This window comes from Echinops telfairi, unplaced genomic scaffold, assembly GCF_000313985.2.
Source record: "Echinops telfairi isolate 266 unplaced genomic scaffold, ASM31398v2 ScPeMD7_7;HRSCAF=31, whole genome shotgun sequence".
NCBI classification, from domain to species: Eukaryota; Metazoa; Chordata; class Mammalia; order Afrosoricida; family Tenrecidae; genus Echinops; species Echinops telfairi.
The window spans coordinates 26090251-26101310 of NW_022103904.1; positions in this window are offsets into that span (position 1 = coordinate 26090251).

Below are 11060 nucleotides of genomic sequence, written 5' to 3' on the forward strand. Positions count from 1 at the left end.
GGGTATTTCAAGATGAGAAATTCTTGTTCCTTTGATAGGCATGCATCTTATACTTTCACAAATTCTGGACAAGATATTGTTCTTAGCTTCTGTCAAGTAGGCCCCATGCACCATGGAATGAAACAATGTCTAATCCTGTGCCATCCTGCGATGGTAGCAGATTGGATTGTTATGAGCCACAGTGTGACCACTGGCTGATTTTCTGGAAAGATAGTCCTTTCTCGTTCATCTTAGTCTATATCATAGTTCATCATAGTCTATATCAGATGGCCTACCACCCTCTTTTCAGGAAGTAAATAACTACTCAAAGTGCCCCCTTTCCAGCAATGAAAGATTTTGTCATATAGTCCACAATCCAGAATAAAGTGTAGGTATTTGTTTTGGCAGCCCCCTTGAATCATTGCAGCACCACCACCCCAAGGGGCAGTATCACCCACTTTGGGACACACTGGTCTAGAGGCTCCATCGAAACCCATTCAACCTTTAAACAACACACAAGCCTCCACTGGCAGATGGGTACTAACTATGCATGAGGTACATTGGGAATTGAACCTGAGTCTCCCTCATGGAAGGCAAGAATTCTAGCACGGAACCACAATGAGCAAGATATAGGCTGTTTGGATCTAGTTCTGTACAAATTCCAGCCAATTTAGTTATCAAAACCCCACTTTGTAATTTTGCACCCTTGCTGAATCAAGACTGTGTCCACAGAGAAACACTCACTATGGCAGTGAGGCTTCACAGAGACTTTCCAGTTTGACCTATCAAGTGTCTGAGCCATTGTATTAAAAGACAGGGATCTTTCAAATCCGAGCATGAATTATTTGAACCATTCTTTGATGATGGCAACATTGTATATATTATTTATGGCAATATTTCTATACACCCTAAGAAAATTAATCTCTATGTATGTGATCAATATTTCTTCCCCTAAATGAAATTAACCAGAATATTCACCCGTTATGGATTGTGCCCTTTGTGTTTACAGATTACTTCCATTATATGTTTAAAAGTGCAGCCATGAAAATACCGCGATCTCCTATAGAACACCTTGTTGTACGAGCCCCCAATACAATTATTTTTTTAAAAGAAACATGGAGAAAGAGGAACCTTTTCGGAGAATCCTCCCAGGAGATGGCTCTTCTTGTCTCCCTGGCCGGAACTGTGTCACATGTCCAGGGAAAGGCTATCCACCTCACCAAGCTTTACTCTGAGCAGCAAGTTTCCCGAGGTCGGGGTGAGGGAGGAAGCGAGATTTCTGAGGCAAAGTCAAGATCCCATGATCATAGAAGAGGAAGAAAGTGATAGGATGGCAAAGAGTAGCGTGTCTTTGATCTATTGAAGTTAGCAGTAAAGAGACCCTGGCATTTCTTTAAGGGCAGTATGTAAGAGTAATGTGACCAACATCGACGAGTACATTTTAGAATTTATGTTCTTGGTATTTTGGTTTTTAGAGGGAGTGCTATATCTGAGGTTGAGCAGCCTCACTTAAAGAGGAGCCCGAGACTGAACTAGAAGCACGCTTCCACAAAGATGGATGGCCCAGCTAGAGAACACACCCCTTGATGTATGGGGACACAGTAGGTATGTGCTATCAACCTAAAGGAAAAGTATAATAGGAAACGGAAGTTGTTTGTCTTTGTCTCCATTAGCTTATGATTGTACACTCTAGGGTAACAAAATTAATGGCAAAATATTGGGTAGAATGTTTACTGAAATCAGGAATGCCTAATGTTGGGGCCCATAGGAAGGATTTAAGAGAAGTAAAAAGATTTTTCAATCTTGAGACCAAGTTAATTATTTTAGCTTGTTGGCTTGAGCTAGTGACAGAGAGGTTTTCTATTTAAAGTTTACTTTAATATTTACTGTCAGCAAATGCCAAGCATGTCCAAGAAGGCATGCATTTGGGAAACGGTGGTGAGTGCAGGTCCCTTGGGGATGGTGACTTCCCTGGGAGAAAGCAAGTCTCTCTCGTTTACTGATTTGTCATCTTCAAGTAATGGGCTTGGGTCAAGCACAAGTATAATTTATTGTAGAGGCTCTGTGGCCCTTGGGGATGCAAGAAGAGAGATTAAGAAATCTCATTTGAGGGCTTTTAGTGAGGGGGAGGCCAACAGAAGGCTGTTAACATATTGGATGAGAACACGGTTTCCAGGAAATGTTATGTTATTTAAATCATTTGTAAGAATTAGAAATGTTATGGATTGAATTGTACCTCCCCAAAACATGTGCTGTAAATCCTAACATTTATGCCTGTGGAGGCTTTCTGGTGGCACAGCGGATAAGGCACTCCACTGCTAACCAAGAGGTGGGTGGTTCAAACCCACCAGCTGCTCTGCAGGAGAAAGATGCAGAAGTCTGCTCCACAAAGGGGTCCAGCCTTGGAAACCTCACGAGGGCAGTTCTACTTGGCCTTATGGGGTCACGATGAGTCTGAATTGACTTGATAGAAGTGGGTTTGGGTTTTGAAACTCTCCAGGGTGTTTCTGTAGGAAGTCCTTTAAACCCCACACCAAACCAGTGCCAAGGAGTTGATTAAATTCATAAAGACCCTATAGAACAGGCTACAGGTGTTCCATGTAGTTTCTGAGACAGTAACTCTCTCATGGAGTAGGCAGCCTCATCCTTTCCCCTTAGACTGGCTAGTGGATTCCAACTGCTAACCTTGTGACTAGCACCCAACCTGTAAATCCATTACACTACTGGAGCTCCTCTAGGAGTCCCTTCACTCACTGCCACCGAGTGGATTCCAACTCATAGTGACCACACAGGACAGAGTAGAGCTGCCTCGATGTGTTTCCAAGACAGTAACTCTCATTGGAGCATAAAGCCTCATCCTTCTCCTGCGGAAGAGTCCCTTAGGCAAGGAACAAGAGAAATGAAAAAGAAAGATCTAGGATGCTGCTTTCTGAGCAGCATCCCTGGGAGCAACATGATCACTGAAAGATGATGCTACTGGCTAAGGTCTCTTGGTAGACAGCATCACAGGCTGCCTACCAAGATTCCTAGGCCTTTGGCACCAAAGAAGCAGAAAGATTTCATGGTCCCTGTGTTAGTCCAGATACACTAAAGAAACGAATTCATAAACATGCATATGTGTCTAAGAAGGAGCTTTATATACAAGAGTAATTGAATATTGAGAAAACATCCCAGGTCAAGTCCATAAATCCAATATTAGCCCAATGTCCATTACCAGTCTGTAAATTCTTCAGACTCACGCAAGACATGCAACCCCATGCGTCTTCTTAACAGGAATGTCTTGTGGGAAGTGAGCATGTGTCCCGCCTCCAATGAGCTATTTATCTCCTTAGCGCCTCCACATGAGGTCATCAAGCTGTGACCTGATTGACAGGCTAAACCCCACCCCTTCAATCTTAATACTCTCAATGTTGACAACAGATTATGTAACAGCCACAGTCCCCAAACTGGGAGGGGATGTTGAAGAAAGAATCCCTAAGCCCCCAAAAGACATATAAAAGGAATAAGATGATTAAAAAGATCGACTGCCCTCTAACTCATCCTCAGGCATAATGTAAACCACAAGAGTTAGACACAGTCTTCCGTTAGAGAGTGGAGACTACAGGAATGATACCTCAGTCTAATCAGGAATGAGGCTGAGATGGGGTAAATGATCTAGTTAGACTCAGTTCATATCTGTTTTAAAGCAGTTTCAGGATCTGACTTGCTCGTGCTTGCTGCAGGACCCTCCTTTCAGGGTGAGATCACTTTCTGAGCATCCAGAGACTGCAAGAGATCTCCACTTGGACTCAGGTGCCCAGCTGAGTTCCTACCTGAGCCCAGCCCTCAGCAAATGTGCCATGGGGAATAAAGGCCTCACATCTGGGGCTCCTCTAGACTCTGATCTGTCAGGACAGTCTGAGTGGCCTTCCCAAATTGTGCATAAATCAGGGCCAAACGTCAGCCAATGCCCAGACTGAAAACACCCACCGACAATCTCCCGACAATCTCAGATCGCCTAGAAAGGACTATGCACACATTTGTCTTCAGCGATCATGTGGGGAAGGTGTGCATCATGGAATGGCAATTTAATAGAACAAAGTGTTCTTGCATTAAGGGAGTACTTGAGTGGAGGCCCAATGTCCTTCCGCTACCTTAATATTAAACCTATGAATATTTGCACATAGATTTATTTCCCCATCATCATATATAAATATATTTACATATGTGCATGCCTGTATTTAGACCTCTATAAATGCCCTTGGCCTCCTAGTTCTTTCCTCTATTTCCTTTTACTCTCCTCTTGTCCCACTAGCATGCTCAGCCTTCATTTGGGTTTCAGTAATTCCTCTTAGTTACATTGCCCTTGATCAAGCCCTACCAGGCCTCTTACACCCTCCTTGCCACTGATTTTGGATCACTTGTTGTTCCCTTGTCCCTGGGTTTGTTAACATCACTTCCTTTCCCCCCACCACCTCCTCTCCCATGTCACCCTGCAACCGTTGGTCCTGTTGTTTTCTCCTCCAGATTGTTTATCCAGCCTATCTTGTCTAGATAGACCTGCAGAGATAATAATCTGCACAAAAAACAAGACAGAGCAAAACAAAGCAACAAAAGAAAACAACAAAAACAACGACAAAAAAGAGAAAAGTCTGTAAATAGTTCAAGGTCTGTGTGTTGACCTTTAGGAGTGTTTTCTGGTAGAGTCTGATGGGGTGCCATGTCCTGGCCCCAAAGTCTATTTTTGGTATTCCTTCAAGACTTCCTTGCTCTGCTCCCCTTGCTGTTGTGTTGTACGTACACCCTTAGTGTTTTGCCTCAGTGTGGTGAGGTCAGATCGGGCGCAATTCTCACACTGTGTCTCCAGTGTTGTCCCCTGTAGGGCTTGGGGCAGTGGGGGATGTCTTTTCTCATAGTGGGGCCGGCCATACGGTCTTCTCTCCTCTCTGTGCATTGGCTGCTCTGAGCAGGGATATTGTCCACAAGGCTTGGTGGGCCAGGATGTGCTCCACTCTCTCTTCCTCCCACTTCATTTTCTCCCATGTCCCTCTCCCTGAGCTGTAGCTTCAGTGCTGTCCTCTGAAATAAATTCTTCTAGGAGGAAGGGTTGCTGTCCATGTAATTGGGATTGGGGCCGGTCCCTGAGACCTCTCTACTGGTTCCCTGCTTCATGCCGGTATGTTGCATTCATATCTTGGAGCACTGGGTTGAAGACTGGTCCCTCTTTCCCTGTGGAGAGATAAACAATACCCTCCCCTTGGGTGAGTTAGTGCCCTCTTCCCCTGCTACCCATTTTTTTTTCTTTCATCTACCTCTCTTTAGTTGTCTACCATATGTATTACTAGATTTGGTCTGGTCCCTGCCCCACTACCTGGACCTCACCTGGGATGTTTTCTTAATGTATATAAAAGCACTTTCGTAAATATGAAAAAAAATTATGATGTTATTCTGGGGGTGAGACAAATTAGGAAACTCCACAATAAAATATTATGGGTACTAAACAAAAAAACTAACGAAATCCATGCCATCAAATAGATTCTGACTCATAGTGACCCTATAGGATAGAATGGAACTGACCCATAGGGTTTCCAAGGTTGTAATATTTACATATTTCAGAAAATGGTCAAATTTACAGTAAAATATGCAAAGAGCTGGAATTAAAAAGCTAAAAGGAAAGAACACATTCAGCACTTCTCAAGTGAAAGAGGAGAAGACAAACTCAAGCCTCAAGAATATTGAAGGTGGTGATTGTGCAATTCTCCTGACATGATTGAATGATTGAACCATTGAATTAGATGATATGTAAATTGCTTGCCAATAAAATGGTTGGGGGGGAAAAAAGAAGACTAAAGGATTCTACCAGCGAAATAAGAAATCCCGGTGCCACGTTGGGTTTCTAACCGAAAGAGTTGCAGTTCAAATCTACCAGCCACACCGGGGAGGGGGGACAGGGGGAGGGGTTGCAGGGAGAGAAAGGTGAAGCAATGTGCTTCTGTAAACAATGCCAGCCTGGGACAGTCTGAGGAATGTGACTGCCCAATGACAGCCATGGGAGGGTCTCCTCCATAGCTACCAGAGAGGTTTCGCTGAACTTCCTGGTGGCCAGAAAATCAAGTTACAAGTAGACCAACGCTTTTTAAAGTGGGAGAGCAGCCCACCTGCTCACTGACTCTATTCCCCACTGACCCCAGCAGGAGATGCTTGCTGGTTTCCCCAGCCCCTGATGCATGCAACCCAGCCAGCCAAACCTCTCAGCTTGCTGGCCTCTGAGAACCCAGGGGGATAGCAGACCGCGTGGGCAGCTTGGGGCACATAGTCGTCATACCCAAGCTACACTCTTTGACATTTTCCCCCCTTCTTCCTTCTTTCCTGCTTTCTTTTCCAGCTCCCTCTCTCACCACCCGTTGGCACATCACATGCATACACACTACCAAAGGAGTAAAAATCCCTCCTCTCAAGGCAATTTTATTTTTTGCTTTATTATATTTTCTTTGGCTTTGTACTTTTGTTGAATTATAATACTTTTATAAATGAACCTTACTGAAAATTCAAGTCAAGATGCGGGGTGGGGAGGTTGGACTTGTATGTCTCTGGTAAGGTGATTACATTACTGTTGGCAGGTTGACCAGGAAGAGCAACTTCCCTTCAGGAAGGGACACTTAACAACAATATATAGATCCCAAGGGGAGAATGTGTCTGGGACTATGTTCCTAATTGGACGCTTTTGACCTAGTTTCTATGCAGCCCTTCGTGACCCAGGTCATGGCTATAAACTCCTGGGACGTTAGATTCTGTCATTTCAAGGTGCACAACATCCTTTATAGGCCACACCAGAAGGATTTGATGTGGAAACCCCACTAAGCAAACTGGACTTTACCTCCGACTCGTCTATACAGACTGAAGGAACTGACATACAGTGCTCTCTTGGACTTAAGACTGAAATGCCCTAGTGTGAGAAGCAGATGACCGTTGTCCCAAGGTTATGGTGGCTGTTGGGCTTTGATTCTGATCTCTTGCTTAGAGCGTTCCCAGTAAATGATGGCTCATGACCACCATATATGTATATGTTTTAATATTTTAATATTAATGCACTCCTTGCTTTCTTATGACATGTATTATCATGGTGCACATGTTTCTGCCTTTGTAAATGAGTGTTATTGAAAGGTTTCTCCGATCACCAACCCCCATTATTTGTGTAAATAATGTTCAGTCACTTAAGCATTTAATCTGTACAAACCAACAATCCATGTATAATTTCCTTTTCTTGACAGTGATTTTAATTTTATACCACTAGCTAAATAGATGACACTATCAGTAGAGTCACCTTATTCTCCAGGGGGATGATTTGTACTATTTCCTATCATAAAATGATAACAATGTCTCTAAAGTGAAGCTGAGACATATATAGAGATACATGTATGGATTTGGGAGTAGAGTTAATTCTAATCCCAACCTAAGAACAATCAGTTCATATAACATAGCTCTGCTTGATGTTCGCCATCATAAAGAGATCACTGAAGATGTAGGTGCTATATCAAAGAAACTAGGTGAAGAAACTAGATGGTGACTGGCTATCAGAAAGCATACTTTCTGGGGTAAAGGCTTATCTTAAAACAAGCAGGCATCTAAATGAGGCATCAACTAAATCCATAGGGAAGAAGCACACCAGTCTATGTGATCCAAGGATTATAAATAATAAAATCCAAATCTGAAGGAGGGAATGATATCAGAACTTAATTTAGAACACCTGTCTTGCAGAATTCTATGAATGACAGTGGAAGCTCAAAATCCATCAGGATCCCTACATGCATTAAGTCTCCAGTGAATTCCCTCTGACCATAGTCCAGGGATATGAATAGCCTTGCTATCAGACAGAGAGCATTGTAAAGCAAATTATGGCAGATGTAGTTAGATTGAAGCACAACATCTATCATTATGATCTCCCTTTTAAAGTCGTTTCCGTTTCAAATATCTTCTTTCTTTTCTATTGATTTTGTTCTCTGTTATGTCATGTCATTGTTGTTGGGGTTTTTTGTTTGTATGCTTTCTGTTGGTGTTCTGTATGAATTCTGTGTATGAATTTCAGGATAGGTAGGGGGCATGGCAGGGGAGGTTGGGGGAAAATGAGGAACTAACAATGAGTACAAGAAGAGTTCTCAAATTGGTTATGGTGATGACTGCACAACTCTTCTTAATATGATTTAATGATTAAGTTGCATGATATGTGAATTATATGTCCATAAAATGATTAAATAAATAAATAATGCAAAAGGGAAGAGATTATTTGGGAAAAAATGTCCAGCCTGGTAGAAATTCTGCAGTTCAGTTCTACTCTGACCTGTAGGGTCTCTAAGCCTTAAAAAAGTAGAGTAAGAGTAGCAATTGACTCGATGGCAGTGGGTTTTATAGGTGGATCTCTCAAATCCAGTGGTTCTCAACCTCCCTAAGGCCGCAACCCTTTAATACAGTTCCTCATGTTGTGGTGAGCCTCCCAACCATAACAATTATTTTTGTTGCTACTTCAGAACTGTCATTTTGCTACTGTTATGAATCAGGCGTCCTCTGTGAAAGGGTCGTTCGACTCCCAAAGGGGCCACAACCCACAGGTTGAGAACCACTGCTCTAACCCATCCCCTAAGAATTCTGTACTCTCTGATTTACCCCACCTGACAATGGGAATGTGGCATCCTTGAGGGTCGCAAATCAGGTTCCATTTAACTATTCTTTGAGTTTGGGAAACAAAAAGAAGTGTGAAAAGACAAAACCAGGGCGGTAGTGTAGATGAGACAAGGTTTTCCAGGGAAATTCTCATAGGACAGCCCTTGGTACCCTCAAAGGATAGGCAAATGTATTATTGTGGTGGGAAATTCCTTGGTGCAACTTTCCTGGCCGTTCCTGCACAAAGGCAGTTCATTTTAAAACTTCTTCAATATAAGCTCCAGTGATTATCCTGTGGTTTTTGAGGAAAAACTAACAAGATTGCATTGCTGGAAACCCCCAAAGCTGTGACCATAACCTTCAGAGCTGACCTTTTTTGCCTTATATTTAACTGGCTCAGCAGATTCCCTTTGAAGCTACTGTTTTGATTAGATGTTGTTCTCTTGATCATATTCATAAACCCAAGACTGCCCCCAGTTAGAATGTCTTCCATGAAATCACCTTCATTGCTTAAAAGACTGGAAAAAAGATCAGCTTTTGAGTTCGCTGATATTCCTACAATGCTTTGGGTACTCATCAAGTCGAAGCTTGTCGAGGTCCAGATGTTCCCTTTAATTGAAACTGCCAAAACAAGTGAGATCCCAACTTGAGCAGCTATTGCATCATTGGTACTTCTATGGGCCTTCTACCAGTTTCTGGACGTCAGCCACCATTTCTTCATTTATCATCGAGGTTGATCATCAAAATTCTGCTCTTGATTCGCTCTTGAAATCTTCCCCACCTTCCTGAAGATGCTTGATCCATATAAAAATTGTTTTATGTGGGGCAACAAAGCTTCAGTGATGTGGGAAGATGTCCATTTATGTCTCGTTAAATTTTTTCTGTTAGCCTTGATCACAGAATTGTGTGTGTGTGTGGGGGGGGTGTTGTTTCTTCCCCCCAAGTAACCTTCCCCCGCTCTTTTTCGGAAGGCAATCTAATGAGACTAAGACAAAGCTATTACTGAGAGAACCTGTCAGCAGCCACCCACTGATTTCAGAGACATGTTTAAACATGTTTTATTTGGAACAAATCGGCACGTGTGTGAACTGTACCCCTAGTAACTGATATTCTCAGAATGCTTTTGGTATCCATCAAGTTGAAAGTTTGCTGGGATCAAGAGTTCACTTAAAATTGAAAATGCCCAACTTTTTGACTTATCCTCTTATGTCTAGAACATAAGATATTTCTGGAACTTGCTGGAACATATGGTATTCTAGCTCTAGATTCTTGAGGAGGAATCATAACACTATCCATAGTAGGTATATTGTTTTATAACATAATGGTTTTAAGGTTCCTTATCGTAACTGAATAATATTTCATTGTAGGTTCTATCACAATCAGTTGATGAGCATTTGTGTTGTGTCAAATTTTTGGCTACCTTGAGCAGTAATTAAGTTCACTCTCCAACTAATTGCTTTATCAGGTGTTTACACTGGTAGGTCACTATGCACCTCTCCTGCTAGCCCTGGGGCCAGGTGCTTCATAGGACTTTAAGGAGTCTTAAAGTTATCAAAGTACTTGGTTGCAGCTCCATGGGAGAGAGATGAGGCTATTTGTTCTGCTAAAAATGTACAGCCTCGGAAACCCAATAGGGTTACCATGAGTTAGAGTTGACTTGATGGCAGTGGGCTTGGTTTGGGGGCTTTTTAAGGATAACCCTTATATTCCTGAGCCTGAAAATGATTCAGAATGCCCACTCTCCAATCCTGGGAATTCTGGGAAACCTTGCTGACCCCATCATGTTTGCCATAAGTCATCTCCTATAATTTCAGTTTATTGTTACCTTGTCTCTGGATGCAACCCGCCCTTGGTGTGGCCCTGATTCATGGTAAGCTTTGTCTGTCTCTGGAACCCGGAGTGTAATAAACCTAGCTATTTTGCATGGCCTTCTTGACTCCTCTCTACCATCTTACATCTGATTTACCATCCTCGAATATCTTAGAGCAATGGCTTCCTTAGACTTATGCCCATCCCACTCATGCTTAAGCCCTACCAGGGGTCCTCAAACTACAGCCCGCGGGCCACATGCGGCCTGTCGAGACATTTATCTGGCCTGCTGGGTGTTTTTGCCCCGTTTTTTTACTTCAAAATAAGATATGTGCAGTGTGCATAGGAATTTGTTCATAGTTTTTTTAAAAACGATAATCCGGCCCTCCAACGGGTCTGAGGGACAGTGAACTGGCCCCCTGTTTAAAAAGTTTGAGTGGGGGTAGTGGGGAGGGAGGAGAAAAATGAGGAGCTGATGCCAGGGGCTTAGGTGGAAAGCAAATGTTTTGAGAATGATGAGGGCAATGAATGTACAAATGTGCTTTACACAATTGATGTATGTATGGATTGCATTAAGAGTTGTATGAGCCCCTAATAAAATGATTTAAAAAAAAGTTTGAGGACCCCTGTGACCC